We start from the raw sequence: 24,007 nt of genomic DNA on the forward strand, positions 1-24,007 counted from the left end.
TGATAGACGAGGATAGACATTGTCAAGCTTCGCCTGTTAGCTCTCTCCTCCCTCTCAGTCTGAGTCCCTGACCAAGTATCTCAAGCTTCAGCTCAAAGATACAAGAGATTCTGCAGGTGCTGAAATCTTACTCAACATTCACAGATACATACAGATGGAGTATCTCTGCCCAAAAATGTCAAATGTTTACTAACTTGGATACTTTCTCTCCCCCTCCCTCTTTTTCCATTCCTCATTCTGGGTCCCATCTCACTTCTTCCCTTACCAGCACCTCCCTCTGGTGCCCCTCCTCCTTCCCTTTCTTCCATGGTCCACTCTCCTCTCCTTCTTCTTCAACACTTTACCTCCTCCACCTATCCCCTCCCAGCTTCTCGCTTGATCCCCCTCCCCCATCCGGCTACCTTCCTCCTCTCCTAGCCTTGTCTATCACCTGCCAGCTTGTACTCCTTCCCCTCCTTCCACCTTCATATTCCGTCTTCTGCCAACTTCCTTTCCCGTCCTGATGCAGAGTCTCAGCCCGAAGTGTTGACTGTTTATCCCCCACCACAGGCGCCGCCCGACCCGCTGAGTTCCTGCACCATTTTGTGTGTGTTGCTCAAATTAAGTCATGTTTATTGTATCGAGTAGTGAGGTACAGAAAGAAGTATGAAAAACTTGCATGCGACAGCATCACAGGCACATGGGTACAGTCCAAACATAAATAAGACCATCAACCGAGAAGACCCGACACAGATTGGGGGACCGTTTCGCCGAGCACATTCACGCTCCCAGTGACCACTCATTTCAATTCAACTTCCCATTCACATTCCAGCATGTCAACCCACGGCCTCATCTACTGCCATGATGAAGACTCTCCCTCAGGTTGGAGTAGCAACACCTCATAGTCCGTCTGGGTAGCCTCCAACCTCCAAGTTCCTAGTCCACTGGAAACCCGGCATTGGCCTGTCTCGGGGTCTGTGTGTGTGTGATTGGGTGGCTGGGAGGGTTTTAGGGTGAGGAAGGGACTTGTTTTGTTATTGTTGTTCTGCTGAACATTTTAGACTCGCGGTGTTGGAGCCGGAATGTGTGCCGACACTCGCCCCAGCACATCTTTAGGCTGTGTTGGTCGTTAACATAAATGATGCCCGATGTACCTCTGGCACCAGTCAGAAGGAGACTTCCAGTATTCTATCCTGGGCCCAGCTTATTGGTGCAGTTATCAAGAAGGAGATTTGGCCTGCCACCAAAGACACTCACAAATTTCTGCAGCTGTGCTATGGAGAGTATTCTAACTGGCTGCATCACCGTCTGGTATGGGAGGCGGTTGTTGCTGCTGCACAGGATTGAAATAAGCTGCTGGACATTGTTAACTCAATCAGCTCCTTCAGTACTTGTTTTCTCTTTTTGAACCATTTATTTAATTTAACTTTTTAGTATATGTAGACTTCTTATAGGAATTTACAGTTGTTATTACTACGATTTGCAATATTTTGCTGGCACATAACAACAATTTTCATGACATATGGAGTGATATTAAACCTGATTCTGATGAATCAATCAGTGAATCAGAATCTGAACTAGATGGCATGATTTCTCCAATTTCAACTACCAGATTTCTATTTCCTCAGCCTTTTGAGGATGTAAAGCTGCTGGTGTGCTTTCCTGTCTGTAGCATCTAAATGGTTGGACTGGGAAAGACTCTTGGTGATGTTCACTTCTAACAACTTGAAGCTCTCAATCACTGACTCTCTAAGCAGTGTAGGTGCATGGCCGCACAGTAACTGAAATGCTCCCGTGCACATAGCCTTTGTTGCCATGCAGCTGGAATAAAGACAGAATTAAAAAAGTTTACATATCATGAAAGATTTTCTTTGTTGTACTGTATTTCATTCTATCCTTCAATTAATAAATAATATCAAGTGATTTTTCAATTTTCTTTCTAAATATTAGCAGTATTCAGATTACATAAAAGAAACTTAAAGTGCTGTGCAGTTTTCGGGCCACATAAAAAAATCCTGCTCAGAGCAATGGTTGGTCTGCGCAGCTGAGGGAATGTGGTTCAGTGACAGAGAGGGTTTGGAGGGCTGTAGCCATTTGCAGATAAATGGGACTATACAGAAGACCTGGTCAGCACGGTCTAGATGGGCCAATGGGCCTGCTTCTGTGTTAAGTGCAAGATCATAGAGGTAGGTTGTGAGATCAAGAGTGCTCTCAACCACTTCATGGTTGATGTGAACAGGAGAGTGTGCACCACCTCCCCTTCCTGAGACCAGTGACCAGATCTTTTGTTCCACTGACATTAGGGGAAAGGTTGTTTTCATCACACCATACCATGATGCTTTTTATCACCTTGTACTCCAACTCATTGTTACTTGAAATCTGGCCCATCACGGTATCACTTGCCAACCTATAGAAGGTATTGGAGCAGGATCAGGTCACAATGAATGATTCCAGGATTGAATGGCTTGTCATATAAAGAGCATTTGATGTCCCTGGGCCTGTATTCACTGGAATTCAGAAAAATGAGGGGTGACCTCATTGAAACCTATCGAATGACGAAAGGCCTTGATCAACTGATCTGTAAATATATTTAAGACAGTAGTTGATAGGCTCTTGATTAGTCAGGGCATGAAGGAATACGGGGAGAAGGCAGGAGATTGGGGCTGAGAGGAAAAAGGGATCAGCCGTGATGAAATGGTGGAGCAGACGATGTCTTATGGTCTTACAATAGCTTGATGATGAAGATGAGTCTCACACTTTTCCCATCACCTGGTCTCACTTACCACCCGCCAGCTTGTATTCCTTTCCGCACCCCAATGCCACCTTCTCATTCTGGTTTATTGCCTTTTCCTTTTCAGCCCTGATGAAGGATCTCTGACCTAAATGTCAACTGCTTAGCCTCCAGCGTTTTGTGTGTGCTGCTCAAGATTAACAGCATTTCCTAAATCTCTTGTGTATATGATGTACTATGCAAGTATATTTCCTGTATATAATATTTATTAACAATCATGTATTTGAAATATATAAAAAGAACTGGCCTGTCTGACTGCAAACCCTGGCCTTCCACGCTCAGCTGGTGTTGGAGTTTTTTTGGAAACTTCCAAATACTCCGATTCTGAGTGCAAAAGCTTTGAGTCACCCTTGTCTCTCCGGATGATGATGAGATAAGCCATAAGACTATAAGGCATAGGAGCAGAATTAGGCCATTCAGCCCATTGACTCTGCCCACCATTCCATCTTGTTTGACTTACTATCCCACTCAACCCGAGTCTCCTGCCTTCTCCCCATAGCCTTTGATGCCCTGACTAATCAAGAACCCATCAACCTCCACTCTAAATATCCCCATTGACATGACCTCCACTGCTATCGTGGCAATTAATTACACAGATTCACCACCCTCTGGCTAAAGAAATTCCCCCCTTATCTCAGTTCTAAATGAATTTCCCTCTATTCTGCGACTCTGCCCTCGGTCCTAAACTCACCCACTGTAATAAGCGTCCTCTCCATATCCACTCTCGGCTTTACGGCATTGGATAGTTTTCAATGAAAGCACATCTTTTCACAGATGAAAGGCCCAAAACTGCTCACAATACTCCATTTGTGGTCTGACCAGAGCCTTATAAAGTCTCAGCCTCACCATCCTTGTTGTTATGTTTGAGCCCCTCATGCTTCTGATGCTGACTCTGACCCTAGGTGGCATGGATGAGTTGCACTGAAGGGCCTCTTTCTGCACTGTGTAACTCAATGACTATAAATAAACACTCCAACTGTATAATTATTCCCTCTGCAACAGGAAGTGGCTCCTTCCTCTTCACCCTGACTGGGCCTTCACTCTCATCAGATTAATTTCTTGGACTACAGCATTCAACACCAAAATTCCCTCCAGGCTCGACAGGAAGCTCAGAGACCTCGGCCTTCACCCTGCCTTGTGCATCTGGATCCTGGACTTCCTGTCAGATTGCCGGCAGGTGGTAAGTGTGGGCTCCCTCACCCCCACCCCTCTGACTCTCAACACAGGTGACCCTCAGGGCTGTGTATTAAGTCCCCTCCTTTACTCCCTGTTTACCCATGACTGTATCGCCACCCACAGCTCTAATCTGCCAGTTAAATTTGCCGACGACACTACATTGATTGGCCTAATCTCAAACAATAACGAGGTGGCCTGCAGGGAAGAAGTCATCTCTCTGACACAGTGGTGTGAAGAAAACAACCTCTCCCTCAATGTCGCAAAAACAAAGGAGCTGGTTGTAGATTACAGGAGGAATGGAGACGGGCTAACCCCTACTGACATCAATGTATCTGGGGTTGAGAGGGTAAACAACATTAAGTTTACCCTCTATAAATCAGAGCATTGAGTTTCGGAGTTGGGATGTAATGCTGAAATTGTACAAGGTATTGGTGAGGCCAAATTTGGAGTATTGTGCACAGATTTGGTCACAGAATTATAGAAAAGATGTCAACAAAATAGAGAGAGTACAGAGAAGATTTACTAGAATGTTACCTGGGTTTCATCACCTAAGTTACAGAGAAAGGTTGAACAAGTTGGGTCCTTATTCTTTGGAACGTAGAAGGTTGAGGGGCAACTTGATAGAGGTATTTAAAATTATGAGGGGGATAGATAGAGTTGACGTGGATAGGCTTTTTCCATTGAGAGAGGGGGAGATTCAAACAAGAGGACATGAGTTGAGAGTTAAAGGGCAAAAGTTTAGGGGTAACACGAGGGGGAACTTCTTTACTCAGAGAGTGGTAGCTGTGTGGAACGAGCTTCCAGCAGAAGTGGTTGAGGCAGGTTCGATGTTGTTGTTTAAAGTTAAATTGGACAGCTATATGGACAGGAAAGGAATGGAGGGTTATGGGCTGAGTGCAAGTCGGTGGGACTAGGTGAGAGTAAGAGTTCGGCACGGAAGGGCCGAGATGGCCTGTTTCCGTGCTGTAATTGTTATATGGTTATATGGTTAAGTTCCTCAACATCCACATCACCGAGGACCTCATGTGGTCTGTACACACCAGCTTTGTGGTGAAAAAGGCACAACAGCGCCTCTTTCACCTCAGACGGTTGAGGAAGTTTGGTATGGGTCCCCAAATCCTAAGAACTTTCTACAGGGGCACAATTGAGAGCATCCTGACTGGCTGCATCACTGCCTGGTATGGGAACTGTACTTCCCTCAATCGCAGGACTCTGCAGAAAGTGGTGCGGACAGCCCAGCGCATCTGTAGCTGTGAACTTCAGGACATTTACAAATACAGGTGTGAGAAAAGGGCCCGAAGGATCACTGGGGACCCGAGTCACCCAACCACAATCTATTCCAGCTGCTACCATCCGGGAAACGGTACCGCAGCGTAAAAGCCAGAACCAACAGGCTCCGGGACAGCTTCTTCCACCAGGCCATCAGACTGATTAATTCACACTGATCTGAGTGTATTTCTATGTTACACTGACTGTTCTATTTATTATAAATTACTATGATTGCACATTACATTTAGACGGAGACGTAATGTAAAGATTTTACTTCTCATATATGTGAAGGATGTAAGAAATAAAGTCAATTCAAATTGAAAAGGGGAATAAAATAGTGTTCATTGGTTCACGACCCGTTCAGGAATCTGACAGGAGGGGGAAGAACCTGTTCCTAAAATGCTGAGTTTGGCTCTTCAGGCTGCTGTAGCAATGAGTGATAACAATGAGAAGGGGGCATGTCCTTAATGGTGAGGACATAAGAACGTAAGAAATAGGAACAGGAGTCGGCCATCTGGCCTGTCGAGCCAGCTCTGCCATTCAATAAGATCATGGCTGATCTGACCATGAATTCATCTCCACCTACCTGCCTTTTCCCCATAACCCTTAATTCTCCTACTGTGCAAAGATCTATCCAACCCTGTCTTAAATATATCTACTGGGGTAGCCTCCACTTCTTCGTGGGGCAGAGAATTCCACAGATTCACCACTCTCTGGGAAAAGCAGTTCCTCCTCATCTCCGTCCCAAATCTACTCCCTGAACCTTGAGGCTATGCCCCCTAGTTCTAGTCTCATCTACCAGTGGAAACAACTTCCCGGCCTCTATCTTCTCTATCCCTTTCATAATTTTATATTATGAAGGTCCTTAATTACAGATGGAGGTTCAAGGGGGTTGGGGGCCTGGTTCTGGTAGCTGGCCGAGGTTACAATCTATCAGTACCATGCAATACATTAAAAATACGATATGTTATAATAAGAATATATAGTGCAGAAAGAGAGCTTGCTTCCCACCAAACTAGTCCATTTTGGCCCATAATCCCTTTCTATGCTGTTACCTGTCCAAATGTCTTTTAAGTGTTATTATTGTGTAACTGGTTCACCACTTCCTCTGACAGCTTTCAATAAGGGCGTGTTACTCTTGGTAGGCAGGGGATGGAAGCTGAGGGAAAGATGAGTGGGTGAGATCACTCACTGCGATGCAGTGGGCCAGTGCTGGAACAGCAGGACAGGCAGGAAGGAGAGAGAGGAGTTGGTCGATGGACGGATACACACGGCCGGGGTGGGGGAAAAGTCTGTGGTTTCAGACTAAGTCAGAGTGCATTCCCTCTCTTTTCATGTGGTCTTCTGCGCAGAGACAGAACCCGCCTTGGAACTTCCACTTCAGAAGCCAGGCAGTCAGCGCTGGCAATAAGGGCACAGGCCAGAGTGCAAACTTTCAGATTCACACACCTGCTCAACTCTTAAGGCATAACTTTCTCTGACTTTCCAGGTGGTGGGAACAGAGTGGATGGCAGAGATTTATCAGGGGAAGATCAAACGGGGATTAATTCGTAGGCTGGGAAGATTAAAATACAACCTGAGAATCCGTTTGAGGGAAGAGATTTCTCCAGGCTAGGGATATTTACAAGTTGGGATTTATCTGGGGAATTAGATAATTAAAGATTAATGTAGAGGTTTATATTCGTGTTAACTTACAGGCAGAGTCAGAGGTAAGGAAGGCAAATGCAAGTTTAGCATTCATTTCATGGGCACCAGGATATAAAAGCAAGGATGTCCAGTATCAGACCGCAAAGCATTCCAGCGTGTGGCGAAAACTGCCCAGCGGATTATCAGCACCCAATTGCCCACCATTGAGAACATCTACCATAAACGCTGCCTGGACAGGGTGAAAAGCATTATCAGGGATGCATCTCACCCTCACCATGGACTTTTTACTCTCCTCCCATCCTGTAGGCGCTACAGGAGCCTCCCCTCCCACACCAGCAGGCACAGGAAGAGCTTCTTCCCTGAGGCTGTGACCCTGCTGAACCTCTCATCACAGCGCTAAGCAGTATTGCACCCATGTTGTACAGTCTCAGTACTTTTATATTTGTGTGCTGTAGCACTCACTTTTTATTTGCAGTTATTTTGTAAATAACACTATTCATTGCATTTCTGGTCAGATGCTAACTGCATTTCATTGGCTTTGTATCTGTACTCGACACAACGACAATAAAGTTAAATCTAATCTAATCTAATCTAATGCTGGGGCTTTATAAAGCACTGGTCAAAGTGCTCTTGGAGTATTGTGAGCTGTTTCGGGAAACTTATTTAAGGAAAGGTGTGTTTTCTTTGGAGAGGGTCGAGAGGAGGTTAACGAGAACGAGCACGGGATTGACAGGGTTAACATATGAGCAGCGTTTGAGGACTCTGGGCCCGTACTTGCTGGAGTTTAGAAGAATGACGGGGGGGGGGATCTCATTGAAACCTGTGAAAATTGGAACGCAGAGGAAGTGGACCTGGAGAGGAAGTTTCCTATAGTGGGGGAGTCTAGGACCAGAGAGCACAGCCTCAGAGTTGATGGCTGATAAGTGGGTTGGAGTCACAGGAAAATGCAGCACAGAAACAGGCCCTTTGGCCCAACTCATCCATGCTAGCCAAGGTGAACTTGTGCCTTCTAGTTCCTGATTGCCCAACCCTGGGAAAAGGACCGTGCATTCACCCTGTCAGTACCCCCCTCTTGAGTGTTCCACAACATAGTATGAGGTCACCTGTCAGTTTCCTGTGGGTTCATCCTCAGAAAGATATACTTCCTGATTACGATATTCAGATTCAGATTCACTTATGTGTCACAGGGGCATTGGAATATCCAGTGAACTGTTTTGTTTGCATTAGCAACCAACACACCCAAGGATGCTGTGGGGGGCAGCCCACAAGTGTCATCACACGCCCCAGTGACGACATCCACCCAGTGGCCACTGTAATAGTTGCTGGAGTGGAGCCTGGTCTGCTGTCCGCTCTTCCTGCTGCTGCAGCCCATCCACTTCAAGGTTTGGCATGCTGTGCCTTCAGAGGTGCTCTCCTGCACGGTTATTGGAGTTTATTTACCACCTGCCGTCGAAGCATACGGTGAAACGCGTTCTCCGTGTTAACAGCCAACACAGCCGAGAGTGCGCTGGGGGCAGCCCACAGGTATTGCCCCATTTTTCCGGCATCAACGCAGCATGACCGCAGGGCTTGGCAGAACACGTCACGGCAGCGTGGCAGTTAGCACGACTTTCAATGCATCTCGGGGCGTCGGAGTTTGGAGTTCAATTCTGACGCCATCTGTAAGGATTATGTACCCCCCCCACCCCATGGAATACGTGGGGTTTCTCTGGGTACTCCACGTTCCAAAGTCACACCGGTCAGTGGGTTAATTGGTCATCGTAAACTATCCTGTGATTAGGCTAGGGTTGAATCGGGGGCTGCTGGGCAGGGTGGCTAGAAGCACCAGAAGGGCCTGTTCCACATTGTATCTCTAAATAAAATAAATAAATTAAATTAAGAAGACACAGAACTCAGCAAGCAACAAAACAACACCACCAAAAGAAGCCCTATACTTCCCTCCCTGTGGTATTTGTGGAATTTGTGGCCACGTGCACCTGTGGAGGCCGGGTCGTTGGGTGTATTTAAGGTAGAGGTTGATAGGTTCTTGATTGGACAGGGCATCAAAGATTACGGGGAGAAGGCCAGGAAATGGGGTTGAGGAGGAGAAGAGAAACGATCAGCCACGATTGAATGGTGGAGCAGACTCGATGGGCCTGATGGCCTAATTCTGTTCCTGTCTCTTATGGTCTTGTGGTCTCCCTCCCACACACGTACACGCTTTTAACTGCAGGATAAGCCATCTTCTCCAGCCTCCAGCTGACAGAGACTCGGACTCAGGCTCGTGCTTGCAGATGTTGCCTTTCAACTTCCAAAGTGGACTCTGTCGTGTACCTTTCACTAGGTCTTATATCAAAGAGCCAAAAAAAACAACACAGAGTGGATCTGTTGAGACATTCTTATTGCTAGCAATAACGAGAAATACCTCCACTCCTCATGCACCGAGTCTGCGTCTGGTTCACAGCTTACAAAGTTTGTTTTTTTACACAAGTATTCAGGCTATGCTTTGGCTGCTATCTGTTCTGCAGGTCAGTTCCCCCGCTTCAGTCCAGCTGCACGTTGCAAGGCCAGCAGTAGCCCAGCCTCCCCTTAGTTACACAATCAATGAACGATGATCAAAGACATTGCATGCCTCCTGTCGCGTACACACTCAGCATATAGCAAAGCACTTTGGGATTTTGCAGGTTCCATTTTTTTGTCACATTACAAAAGTAAATTCCTGAAAATTCTCAAAGGTTTTGACTATGCTTCCGCAACTCACAGAGATCTGCAGCTTGTCTCTAGTCCATGTGCCTCGACTTCTGTTTCTCAATCCCCAACATCAACCCCACGTCATCCGACCACTGATCTCTCACATTTACATTGCTGCCCTTTATCTAGGGACCAAGAATATTCATGGTTTAGGGTGAATGCTTATCCAGAGAGTAATTACTTTTGGATGGACATGTTGAACACATTCACTATGTCTGCTGAACATTTTTAGCATGCTATGGTGGTACTGGAATGTGCGACACTTTTGGGCCGCACCCAGGATATCCGTGGGTGTGTCGGTTGTTAACACAATTGAAACATTTCACTGTACGTTTGATAAATAAATGAATCTCAATCTGAAGTGGTATCTGAGGAGGCCGATGCTTCAGGCTCTTGATCAGAGATGGCGACTGTCCACAGGTGCTACCTGTCGCTCTGAGTTCCATGAACAGATTGGACTCTTTTTTTGTGTTTCGCTCCAGATTCCAGTCTCTCTATTTGACAGGTTCACTAGCGAGCACTGAACATTTAGTATCACACTACAACACCAGCTATCAGCAGACAGGGTTCAAATCTCACCTCTGTCTGCCAGGAGTTTGTATGTTCTTCCTATGACTGCATGGGTTTCCTCCAGGTGCTCTGGTTTCCTCCCACATTGCAGGTTAGGGTTAAAAAGTTGTGGACCTGCTATGCTGGTACCAGAAGCAGGGCTACACCCGCGGGCTGCCCACAGCTCATCTTCGGACTGTTGGTCATCGACGTAAACGATACATTTCACTGTATGTTTCGATGTGTGTGTGACAAATAAAGCAAATCTTTATTCCTATCTTCCCCATCAGCCTCCCTTATGCATGCCTGCCATATGTAGTGTGGAGATAGCACGACACAAGCTGTTACGTTACAAGTTCATTACAATGTTCCCACCTCACAGTTTGTTTTTTTTCTTCTTTTAGTCCATATCTCCCTCTTTTGTACTTTTTAAAAAAATTCCAGGGAAGTTCTCTGCAAACACTCCAGATATTTATATACAACTGAGGGATTCCCCCATGTTTTTATTAGCGAGCTACGGCTTCTGTGCCTGTACCTAGTAAAGGGAACTCGGTGTTCAAAACTTCGGGACCTCAGTGCAGGGGCTTAACCCACCCCCCTTTCTCCCCTCGCCGTATCAAATACGTCGGCCCGCTGCTGAGGTTACATAGCCAGTAATCCTGGAATCAGGCAGAGTTCAGAAGTAAAATTATTATCAATGTACATAGATGTCACCCTGAGATTAATTTTCTCATGAGCATTCACAGTAAATAGAAAGAAACACAATAAAAGCCTCACACAACAGAGAGGGACAGATAACCCACACAAAATGCAGGTCAGGCAGCATCTTTGGAAATGAATACACAGTCGATGTTTCGGGCCGAGGCCCTTCATCAGAACTGGAAAGGAAGGGGGAAGAGGACAGAATGGAAAGGCGAGCGGAGGGCGAGGAGGATAGCTAGGAGGTGATAGGTTAAGCCAGGTGAATGGGAAAGGGCTGGAGAGGAAGGAATCTCATTGGAGAGGAAAGTGGACCATAGGAGAAAGGGAAAAGGGAGGGGACCCAGAGGGATATAATAGGAAGGTGAGGTGAGGTAAGAGTGGGGAATAGAAGAGGGAAGGGGGAGGGAAAACATTTTACCAGAAGGAAAAATTAATGATCATGCCATCAGGTTGGAGGCTACCCAGATGGAATATAAGGTGATGCCCTCTACCCTGAGAGTGACACAAGAGGAGGACACGGACCTCCCACATGTGTCGGTATAGGAATGGGAATAGGAATTAAAATCGTTGGCCAGAATAAGGAAATGGGGGGAGGAGAAAAAGAGAGAGTCTGTGTGAGCCCCTTCCTTTCTTGTCCTTCCAGCATCTGCAAAATCTCTTGTGCTTTGGACAAGCAACCAATGTGCAACAAACTGCGCAAATACAAAAGAAAATAAATAAAATAATAATAAATAAATAGATATCGAGAGCACAAGCTGCAGAGTCCTTCAAAGTGGATTGGGTGAGTGAAGTTATCACCTCTGTTCAGGAGCCTGATGGCTGAGGGGTAATAACTGGCCTTGAACCTGGCTGTGCGGGACTTGATTTGTGGGTGCATATTCCCTTTCAGCATCAGTGAATGTAAATTTTGAGATTTGGTTGGGAATAAAATGCCATAGATTCAATGTCTGCAAATCTACCAGATAGTTAAAAAAATGTCATCAACAAATCTTCTAACATTTGTTAGTGATGGTAAACCTGATTCTGATTCTGATTCTGAAAACATAAATCAACCATAAATTGTACACAATTATTACAAGAAAGGGCACAATTCCAATCCTCAACCACCTGGCTCATGAACTTTGCTCTCCCCAACATTAAACTCACATCAAGTCTCACTACAACTGATGTTCTCAATACTTACTTATTTATCTGTCTATCTACCTATCTATCTAGCTATCTTATTTATTTATTTATTTATTGTTGTTGATGTATTCATGACTATTTATCTATTTATTTATTGAGCTACTGGCTTTGGAGCCATGGTATCCCACAATCCCCCAAATTAACCCTAGCCTAATCACAGGACAATTGACATTAACCAATTAACCTACCAACCGGTACGTCTTTGGAATGTGCAATGAAACCAGAGCACCCGGAGGAAACCCATGCAGTCGGGGGAGAACGTACAAGCTGCTTACAGGCAGTGGCAGGATTTGAACCCAGGTCACCGGTACAATTGTATTTGCACAATTTATTGTTTTCTTACATGTAGAAACATAGAAAACCCAGGGCACAATACAGGCCCTTCGCCCACGATGCTGTGCCGATCATGTACTTATTTTAGAAATTACCTAGGGTTGCCCATAGCCCTCTATTTTTCTTAGCTCCGAGTACCTGTCCAGGAGTCTCTTAAGAGACCCTGTCGTATCCACCTCCACCACTGCCGCTGGCAACCCATTCCACGCACTCACCACTCTCTGTGTAAAAAACTTACCCCTGACATCTCCTCTGTACCTACTTCCAAGCACCTTAAAACTGTGCCCTCTCATGTTAGCCATTTCAGTATTGGGAAAAAGCCTCTGACCATCCACACGATCAATGCCTCTCATCATCTTATACACACCTTGAATTTTTGTCTGTATTTGTTCAGAGTTCAAAGCAAATTTGTTATCAAAGTACATATATGTCACCATATGCAACCCTGAGATTTTGTGGGCATAATCAATAAACCTATAGAATAATAACCATAACACAATCGATGAAAGACCCACACCAACTTTGGAAATCTACCAGTGTGTAAAAGACCATAAGCTCTGCAAATACAAAAAGAAAGAAATAATAATAATAAATAAATATGCACTAAATATTGAGAACATGAGATGAAGAGTCCTTGAAAGTGAGTCCATAGGTTGTGTGGGAACATTTAAATGATGGGGCAAGTGAAGTTGAGTGAAGCTATCCCCTCTAGTTCAAGATCCTGACGATTGAGGGGTAGTAACAGTTCCTGAACCTGGTGTTGTGTGTCTTGAGGGTCCTGTACATCCTTCCTGATGGCAGCTGTCTGAAGACAGCATGTTGTGTGTGTTTTTATTGACTCTATTGTGTTTCTTTGTATTTACTGTGTACGCCTGCATGAAAATGAATCTCAGGGTAGTATATGGTGACATATACTTATGTACCTTGATCATAAAGTTACTTTGAACTTTGAATAGAACAAAAATAAATTCCATTTTGATGCAAAGTGATCATAGTATTGCATTACTGAGGGAGCCATGAGGATTTACGGTTTGTTTCAAGAACTGAATGGTGGAAGGGAAGTGGCTGGTTTTAAGCAACACACACAAAATGCTGAAGGAACTCAGCATTTCAAGCAGTATCTCTGGAGGGACGTGAACAGTTAACGTTTTGGCTCAAGGCCCTTGTTCAGGACTGGAAAGGAAGGGGGGGCAGAAGCCAGAATAAGACTTGGTAGTGGGGGGACAAGTACAAGCTGGCAGATGATAGGTAAGGCCTCCTGAGGGGGAAAGTGGATGTGGGGGAGGGAGTGAAGCAAGAAGCTGGGAGGTGACAGGTGGAAGAGATGAAGGGCGAAGGAAGAAGGAATCTGATAGGACATGTGGAATATGGGAGAAAGGGAAGGAGGAGCAACAGAGGGGGGTGACGGTCAAGTGAGAAGAGGCTGTGAAAGGAACCACAATGGGGAATGGAGAAAGAGAGATTGCGGGGGGGTGGGGGGCAATTACTGAAAGCTGGAGGAATTGATGTTCCTGCCATCAGGTTGGAGGCCACCCAAACAGAATATGAGATGTTGCTCCTCCATCATCGTGACCGCAGAGGAGCCACGACCAACACGTGGGAATGCAGATGGGGAGAATTCTTGAACCTAGTGGTGCTGCTTTACCGAGGCAGTAACCACAGCTGTGCAGGTGACCGCCAAGCTCAGAATTAAGTGCTGGTCATAAACGCCAGCAAGGCCCCAGCTCCCAGCTTCCTAAAGGAAATGCAAGATAAGACATGGGCTGAGGCTTTATAAAGCACTGGTGAGGCCTCACTTGGACTGTTGTGAGCAGTTTTGGGCCCTTTATCTCTGAAAGGATGTGCTGACATGGGAGAGGGTTCAAAGGAGGTTCACAAAAATGATTCCGGGTTTGAAAGATGTCATATGAAGAGCATTTGATGGCCCTGGACCTCTACTCACTGGAATTTAGAAGCGTGAGGGGTGAAACATCAAATAGTAAAAGGCCTTGATACAGGGGATGTGGAGAGTCTAAGACTGGAGGACACAGCCTCAAATAGAGGGGAGACATTTTAGGACAGAGATGAGAAGGAACTTCTTTAGCGAGAAAGTGGTGAATTTGTGGAATTTGTTGTTGCCACAGGCTGCTGTAGAGGCCATGTCATTGGGCATATGTAAGGCAGAGGTTGATAGATTCTTGATTAGTCAGAGCATAAAAGGATACGGGGAGAAGACAGGAGATTGGGGCTGGGTGGTAAAATAGATCAGCCATGACGAAATAGCAGAGCAGACTCGATGGGCCAAATGACCTAATTCTGCTCCTATATCTTATGGTCTTTTGGTTCAATAGTCCCACCTTGCTTTGGCAGCTTTATGATCAGGCTTGATCCAAACCTTGTCTCCTGCCGGGCACATTGCAGCCAATCACACTCAATACAAATAAATCATTCTGATCAATTTGCCTCAGTTCTTATTCCATTCATATTGTCTATCCTGCCGGGCTGTGAACAATGCATTGCACTACCATAATAAGGTCCCACATAGGAGATTAGTGTGCAAAATTAGAGCAAGTGGTATTGGGGGTAGGGTACTGACATGGATACAAAATTGGTTGGTAGACAGGAAAGAAAGAGTAGGGATTAGTGTGTCCTTTTCAGAATGGCAGGCGGTGACCAGTGGGGTACCACAAGGCTTGGTGCTGGGACCGCAGCTATTTACAATATACATTAATGATTTAGATGAAGGGATTAAAAGTAACATTAGAAAATTTGCAGATGACACAAAGTTGGGTGGAAGTGTGAAATGTGAGGAGGATGTTATGAGAATGCAGGGTGACTTGGACAGGCTGGGCGAGTGGGCAGATGCATGGCAGATGAAGTTTAATGTGGATAAATGTGAGGTTATCCACTTTAGTGGCAAGAACAGGAAGGCAGATTACTATCTGAATGGTGTCAAGTTATGAAAAGGGGAAGTACAATGAGATCTAGGTGTCCTTGTTCATCAGTCACCGAAAGTAAGCATGCAGATACAGCAGGCAGTGAAGAAAGCTAATGGCATGCTGGCCTTCATAACAAGGGGAATTGAGTATAGGAGCAAAGAGGTCCTTCTGCAGTTGTACAGGGCCCTGGTGAGACCACACCTGGAATATTGTGTACAGTTTTGGTTTCCAAATTTGAGGAAGGACATTCTAGCTATTGAGGGAGTGCAGCGTAGGTTCACCAGGTTAATTCCTGGGATGGCGGGACTGTCATATGTTGAAAGATTGGAGAGACTGGGGTTGTATACACTGGAATTTAGAAGGATGAGAGGGGATCTGATTGAAACATATCAGATTCTTAAGGGATTGGACACACTAGAGGCAGGAAACATGTTCCCGATGTTGGGGGAGTCCAGAACCAGAGGCCACAGTTTAAGAATAAGGGGTAAACAATTTAGAACGGAGTTGAGGAAAAACTTTTTCACACAGAAGGTTGTGGTTCTGTGGAATGCTCTCCCTCAGAAGGCAGAGGAGGCCAATTCACTGGATTCTTTCAAGAAAGAGTTAGATAGAGCTCTTAAAGATAGTGGAGTGAAGAGATATGGGGAGAAGGCAGGAAAAGGGTACTGATAGTGGATGATCAGCCATGATCACAGTGAATGGTGGTGCTGGCACAAAGGGCTGAATGGCCTACTCCTGCACCTATTGTCTATTGTCTATTGTAATGGGGCACCACTGCAGTGTAGCATTAGTGCGATGCTCTTCTGGTGCCATCTGTAAGCAAGTTTATGTTCTTCCCATGGGATTCCTCCAAGTTCTATAGTTTCCTCATGCAGTCCAAAGACAAACCAGTTAATAAGTTAACTGCTCGTTGTAAATTGCCCTGCAATTAGGCTCGTGTTAAATAGTTGGGTTGCTGGGCGACATGGCTCTTTTGGCCAGAGGGACCTTTTCCAAATTGTATCTCTAAATATATAGTACACATACTTTCTTTGTGTACCTCACTTCTCAGCTGGTAACGCCAAATTTGTTATTTTTTTCTCCCCAAGTGTGAGGGAATGTCTCCATTCCGAGGGTGGTGAGAATGTAGAATGAGCTGCCAGGATGGGAGGGGTATGGAGAGCTGAGGTCTGGGTGCAGGTCAATTGGACCAGGCAGAGTAACAGTTTGGCATGGACTAGATGGTCTGAGTGGCCTGCTTCTGTGCTGCAGTGACTCTATGACTCTAGGACCTGAAATGTTCACTCCCCTTCTCTCTCCACAGATGCTGTCTGTCTAGGTAATTAGTAACTGGTTTATTAGAGTCAGTTTTACTGAGATCTGTGAGAAAGGGACAGGGATGAGGGAAGTTAGAGGTCAAGGGTAGTACTGCCCAGAGCAGTGTCGCAGGAAAGCAGCATCCATCATCAGGGACCCCCACCATCTAGGCCATGCTCTCTTCTCACTGCTGCCATCAGGAAGAAGGCACAGGAGCCTCAGGTCCTACACAACCAGGTTTAGGAACAGTTATTGCCCCTCAACTATCAGGCTCTTGAACCAGATGGGATAACTTCACTCAGCTTCACTTGCCCCAACACTGAACTGTTTCCACTACTTACAGACTCACTTTGAAGGACCCTTCATCTCATGTTCTTGATATTCACAGTTTTTTTATGCATTTTGTGCAGTTCGTTGTCTTTTGCACGTAGGTTGTTTGCTCACCTTGTGTATGGTTTTCCATTGAACAAGGTTGGCGGGCCCCAGGGACGTGAGCTAGTGTCCCCTGAGTTGGGCAAGTCCCGGGATCGATACCGAACCTCGAAGACTGTCATCGGCGAGTCCGGAACTCAGAGGCCCAGTGTCTGTCAATCTGCGAGACGGGATGCAGACTGGATATCCTTAACGGCCAGTCCTGGAGTTGGAGGGCATTCTTGGTGCATTAGTGGGTGAGATCGAGAAAAAGGACTTGTTGTTTGGGTTTGTTGTTTATTTATTTTTTAATTTAGCAATACAGTGTGGAGTAGTCCGTCTGGCTCTTTGAGCCACGTCGCTCCAGCAACTGCTGACAAACCCAATTAACCCGAGCCTAATCACGGGACAATTTACAACGGCCAGTTGACTTACCAGTACAACTTTGGTTTGTGGGAGGAACCCAGAGTAGCCGAGGAAAACGCAAGCATTCCACGGGGGACTCCTCAGAGAACACCACTGGAATTGAACTCCCAACTCTGGAACAACCCGAACTACAACAGCGCCCCACTAACCGCTACGTTACCATGTTGTAGTTGCCTGTGTTGTTCTGCTGAATACAGTGGGTATGCTATGCTGATGCTGAAATGAGTGAGTGGCAACACTAGCGGGCGGCCCCAGCACCTTCTTAGGTTGTGTTGGTGGTTAATTTCAGTGACACTTCTCGCTGTATGTTTGATGTAAATATGTAAGTAAATCTGAATCTGAATCTCGACCTCCTCAAGGGCAACTGGGGATGGGGCATCTCAATACTGGCTCAGTCCAGTATTTATAGATGCATCCTTTGAATGAATATACTTTAGAATATCTCCTAAAACTAGCCCTGCATTCAAAGCTCTGTCAAGGCTGGAGACTGCTGTCATATGCTATTATTATTAGGCTATATAAGTTAGTCTCGTGAGACCATGGATTTGTGCGTTTGAAGGTTTCCAGGGCACAGGCCTGGGCAAGGTTGTTTAGAAGACCGGCAGTTGCCCATGCTGCAAGTCTCCCCTCTCCATGCCACCGATGTTGTCCAAGGGAAGGGCACTAGGACCCATACAGCTTGGCACCGGTGTCGTCGCAGAGCAATGTGTGGTTAAGTGCCTTGCTCATGGACACAACATGCTGCCTCAGCTGAGGCTCGAACTAGCAACCTTCAGATCACTAGACCGACACCTTAACCATTTGGCCACATGCCAACACTGCCATATGCACTAGTACAGGTAAGTGACAAACTTACTTTCAACAGCATCATGGATGCAGACACACCGAAGGATAGGGGTTTCCCAACGTGGGGTCCTCTGACTCTTGCTCAATGGTAAGGCCTTAGCATAAAATAAAAAGTTGTGAACCCCTGCCCGAGGAGTAGGAAATGACTCGAGCATGCAATGATTCAAGGACTTGGGAGCGTAGTGGACAGCGGGGAAGGCTATCAAAGCTTGCAGTGGGATCTGGATCAGCTGGCAAAAAAAAAAGACGTGTTGGAAGATGGCAGATGGAATTTAATACAGGTGGGAGGGAGGTGTTGAACTTTGGGACGACAAGCCAAAGTAGGACTTGCGTGGTGAGAGATAGGGCTCTGAGCGGTAGGGGTCTGAGGAGTGGAGCAAAAGAGATGGATCTGGAAATATGATCCAGAATTCCTTGAAAGCGATGCAGTAGGTATGATTTTAAAGAGAGCTTTTGGCACATTGGCAGTCATAGGTCAGAGAGTATTGAGTACAGGAGTTGGGAAGTTATGCTGAATTTGTATAAGATGTTGGTGAGGCCTAACTTGGAATATTGTGTGCAAGTTCAGGTCACCTACCCACATGAAGGACATCAATAATCTTGAAAAAGTACAGAGAAAAGTTATAAGGATGTTGCCAGAACTTGACGATGTGAGTTATATTGAAAGGGAGACTTGATAGAAGTAATGAACGTTATGAAAGGGTATTAATAGGGTACGTACAAGCAAGCTATTTCTACCGAGGTTAGGTGAGACTGGAACTTGAGGTCATGGGTTATGGGTTAAAGATGTAATGTTTGAGGGGAACATGAGGCAGGACTTCTTCATCCAGAGGTTGGTGCGAGCTCCCAGCAGACGTGTTTGCTGCCAGGTCAATTGTAACACGTAAGATAAGTTTGGACAAGTGAGTGGATGGGAGGGGTGTGGTGGGCTATGTTCCAAGTGTGGGCTGATCAGACTAGGCATTATAAAAGTTTGACATGGACTAGATGGGTTAAAGGGCCAGTTTTTGTGCTGAAGCACTTTATGGCTCCATGACTCTCTGTCCCTATGTTGGTAAAGAATGCTTATGACACTCTTGACTTCATTAATCGAACCATTAGTTCTGTTACAGCTTTATGAATCCCTAGGTAGGCCGCATCTGGAGTATTGCATACCATTCTGGTTGGCCTAATATAGGAAGGATGCGGGGGATTTGGATTTGGAGAGGCTGCAGAGAGGTTTACCAGGATGCTGCCTGGATTAGACATGTTGTAATACAGGAGAAGTTGGACAAAATTGGGTTGTTTTCTCTGGATCAGTGGAGGCTGAGGGGAGACCTCAGAATTGGGTTTATTATCAATGACATATGTGGTGAAATTAGTCGTTTTGGGCAGCAGTGCAGTACATAGAAAAACACATCCTATGAGTTACAATAAGACGTATAAAACAATAATTAGGTAGTGGAAAATGATTACATATTTGTGAAGTGGTGTCCATGTGTTCATGGCACATTCAGCAATTTGATGGCAGAGAGGAAGAAGCTGTTCCAAAAGCACTTAGTGTGGGTCTTCAGGCCCCGGAATCTCCTCCTTGATGGTATTAGTGATAAGGGATTACAAAATTATCAACTGTTTCAACCTTGTTCCTGTGGTTGAAATGCCTAAATCTAGAGGGCATGCTTTTAAGCCGAGAAGGGTCAGTTGAAAGGAGATGTTGGGTGCCTGGAGTTCAATGCCATAGGTAAAGCTGGATGTAAACATAGAAACATAGAAAACCTACAGCACAATACGGGACCTTTGGCCCACAAAGCTGTGCCGAACATGTCCCTACCTTAGAAATTACTAGGCTTACCTATAGCCCTCTATTTTTCTAAGCTCCATGTACCTATCTAAAAGTCTCTGAAAAGACCTGATTGTATCCGCCTCCACCACCGTTGCCGGCAGCCCATTCCACGCACTGACCACTCTCTGAGTAAAAAACTTACCCCTGACATCTCCTCTGTACCTACTCCCCAGCACTGTAAAACTGTGTCCTCTTGTGGCAACCATTTCAGCCCTGGGAAAAAGCCTCTGACTATCCATATGATCAATGCCTCTCATCATCTTATACACCTCTATCAGGTCACCTCTCATCCTCCGTCGCTCCAAGGAGAAAAGGCTGAGTTTACTCAACCTATTCTCATAAGGCATGCTCCCCAATCCAGGCAACATCCTTGTAAATCTCCTCTGCACCCTTTCTATGGCTTCTACATCCTTCCTGTAGTGAGACGACCAGAACTGAGCACAGTACTCCAAGTGGGGTCTGAACAGGGTCCTATATAACGGCAACATTACCTCTCTGCTCCTAAATTCAATTCCACGATTGATGAAGGCCAATACACCATATGCCTTCTAAACCACAGAGCCAACCTGCACAGCAGCTTTGAGTGTCCTAGGGACTCGGACCCCAAGATCCCTCTGATCCTCTACAGCGCCAAGAGTCTGACCATTAATACTATATTCTGCCATCATATTTGACTGACCAAAATGAGCCACCTCACACTTATCTGGGTTGAACTTCATCTGCCACTTCTCAGCCCAGTTTTGCATCCTGTCAATGTCCCTTTGTAACCTCTGACAGCCCTCCACATGATTGAGAATTTTAAGGACCTCTTATATAGGGACAACTCCAGCATGAATGGTCCCAAACCCGTCTGCAAACAGAGGGTTGGGCATGGGGCCAGCAACTACTTCCTCTAAAAGCCCGGAGCTACAGGAATGTGACAAATCTCCAAAGGCCTCATCCCTGGGAGAGGAAAGATCTTCAAAGATGAGCTACACCTGGGGACCACTTGAAAGAGTGGTCCAGGAGAGGACTCGGGTCTGGGCTCCAGTAATGGGTGATGGGCCCAGTAGGGGTAGGTAAGTATATAGGCACACAATGTGCAGAGAATGGAGAGCATGGGCCTTGTTTAGGCAGAAGGTATTAGTTTAATTGGGCATTTAATCACCTGTTTAATTAGTTGGGCACAATACTGAAGGGCCTGTTCCTTTGTTGTACTGTTCGATGATCCACGTTCTGTGTTCTGTGTTCCATGTTCGTGTTCCATGTTCCGTGTTCTGTGTTCCATGTTCGTGTTCCATGTTCCGTGTTCTGTGTTCCATGTTCCGTGTTCTGTGTTCTATGAAAGAATTGCTCTATGAGGAAAGGCTAGACTATCTCAGTGTCAGGAGATAGGACAGATGCCCTGTGATGAGTAGTATTAAAACCTAGAGAATAATTTTGACCCAACATCCCAAGCCGGAATCACGGGAGTTATTGGGTTAGATTTCCAGTTTGCCTGAACCACTCCTTGCCTCTGCTAGCCTGCAGGTCACTTTTGGGCAAGGTGCACCACCTGCTTAGCTGCCCCCCACCCCCCCCCAACCCCGGGATCAGCATCATGTGAAGCTATGGGAGCAGATCGCACGCACAACATGCTGGAGGAACTCAGCAGGTCGGGCAGCATCTGTGGAGACGAACAGTCAACGTTTCAGGCCAAGACCCTTCGTCAGGATGGTGCCTATCACAAGCCCTGGTTATGCAACCACTGATGTCAGACAATCTCTGAAGAGTATCGGTAATGGCTGACGTCACTTTCCTGGTAAAGAACTGCCCAGAAGGCAATGGCAAAGCACTTCTGTAGAAAAAATTGCCAAGAACAATCATTGTCATGAGACCATGATCGCCCATGTTATGCAACATGATACATCATAATGATGTTGATCCCGCCTTACTTTTCCCTCATGCTGACAGTAAAATTGGGTGGAATGGTAAAAACAAAGCAACTATGGTCCTGTCCAGTTCCCCATGGCCAACTGGAGTCAGCTTGGGTTCGTCTTCTTGGCTTGACCACCATGAGCTTGAGGTAGGAAGCAGAGTCTGTAGTGTTCTGTTGCTCAGACAGGTTTAGATTTGTGCAAGTCAATCCCAGAACCTAATTGTTGAAGGGAAATCACTCTTTTCACTGCCTTGTGTAATTTTTGAATAATTTATGTTCTGTGCTGTCATCAGAATCAGGTTTATTCTCAATGAGATATAATATCATGATATCAAAATGCAAATGTGTATATTTAAAATATGTAAATTATAATTCAATTATGTGAATATATAAATACAAAAAATGTATTAATTAGTGCAAAGAGAGCATAAAGTGAAGAGGGGCTGATGGTCTGTTCAGAAATCTGGTGGTGGAGGGGAAGTAGCTGTTCCTGAAATACGGAGTGTGTGCCTTCAGGCTCCTGTACCTCCTCCACCCTGATCGTGGAAATGAATCTTCCTGTGATGCTGCAAGTAAGTTTTACCCTGTACCAGACCCTTCTTCATTCTGTGTGCATGACAACAAACTCAACTTGATTTGAAGCTTCTCTGTTGAACTGATAAAGGAGAAAAGACCAGGCAGTAGGGCCTGGGTAAGCAGGGACTCAAGCCAACTTTGTGTTTAACACTGTTCAGCAGGACATCCCCTTTTCTACCCCTACTGAACTTCCCCACCCCCTCCAACCCTCAGAACAGAGAATCTGCCTCTGCATCACTTACTGGCTGGTGAACTTTGTTCCCTCGAGAACCTGGAGTCGGACTACAGGACTGGGCTTCTGTTGACAGAGGGTCAGCTATGAGCAGTAGCTAAGCCACGTCCCACCACGTCCCGGCACAAATCAGACCACCCGCAGCAAAGCCCCATCCCCTCCTCTCGGGAAAATGGCCATGGGAAGGTTTACTCATAAGACATAGAAACTGAATTCAGCCATTTGGCCCAATGGATCTGCCCCACCACTCAAAACAGCTGATTTATTAACCCTCTCAACACCATTCTCTTGCCTTCTCCCTGTAACCTTTGACACCCTGACTAACCAAAAACATCAACTTCCTCCAAATGTCTTAGCCTCCACAGCCTTATGTGGCAATGAATTCTACAGATTCACTGCCCACTTGCTGAAGAGATGCTTCCTCATCTCTGTTCTCAAGGGACGTCCTCCTATTGAAGGGATTGAAGGCAGATAAATCCCCAGGGCCAGATGGTCTGCATCCTAGAGTGCTTAAGGAAGTAGCCCAAGAAATAGTGGATGCATTAGTGATAATTTTTCAAAACTCGTTAGATTCTGGACTAGTTCCTGAGGATTGGAGGGTGGCTAATGTAACCCTACTTTTTAAAAAAGGAGGGAGAGAGAAACCGGGGAATTATAGACCGGTTAGCCTAACGTCGGTGGTGGGGAAACTGCTGGAGTCAGTTATCAAGGATGTGATAACAGCACATTTGGAAAGCGGTGAAATGATTGGACAAAGTCAGCATGGATTTGTGAAAGGAAAATCATGTCTGACGAATCTCATAGAATTTTTTGAGGATGTAACTAGTAGAGTGGATAGGGGAGAACCAGTGGATGTGGTATATTTGGATTTTCAAAAGGCTTTTGACAAGGTCCCACACAGGAGATTAGTGTGCAAACTTAAAGCACACGGTATTGGGGGTAAGGTATTGGTGTGGGTGGAGAATTGGTTAGTAGACAGGAAGCAAAGAGTGGGAATAAACGGGACCTTTTCAGAATGGCAGGCGGTGACTAGTGGGGTACCGCAAGGCTCAGTGCTGGGACCCCAGTTGTTTACAATATATATTAATGACTTGGATGAGGGAATTAAATGCAGCATCTCCAAGTTTGCGGATGACACGAAGCTGGGTGGCAGTGTTAGCAGTGAGGAGGATGCTAAGAGGATGCAGGGTGACTTGGATAGGTTGGGTGAGTGGGCAAACTC

The 24,007-nt window shown here is 45.8% G+C and overlaps 1 long non-coding RNA gene across 1 annotated transcript in view; it reads right to left on the bottom strand.

Moving 5' to 3' along the window:
• LOC134346556 (uncharacterized) overlaps positions 1-24,007 on the bottom strand; it is a 103,907-nt gene that overhangs the window by 8,527 nt on the left and 71,373 nt on the right. The window contains exon 3 of the long non-coding RNA XR_010017953.1: positions 21,228-21,398. This is a non-coding gene — a long non-coding RNA (uncharacterized LOC134346556). The remainder of the gene's footprint in view (positions 1-21,227; positions 21,399-24,007) is intronic.

This window comes from Mobula hypostoma, chromosome 5, assembly GCF_963921235.1.
Source record: "Mobula hypostoma chromosome 5, sMobHyp1.1, whole genome shotgun sequence".
NCBI lineage: Eukaryota > Metazoa > Chordata > Chondrichthyes > Myliobatiformes > Myliobatidae > Mobula > Mobula hypostoma.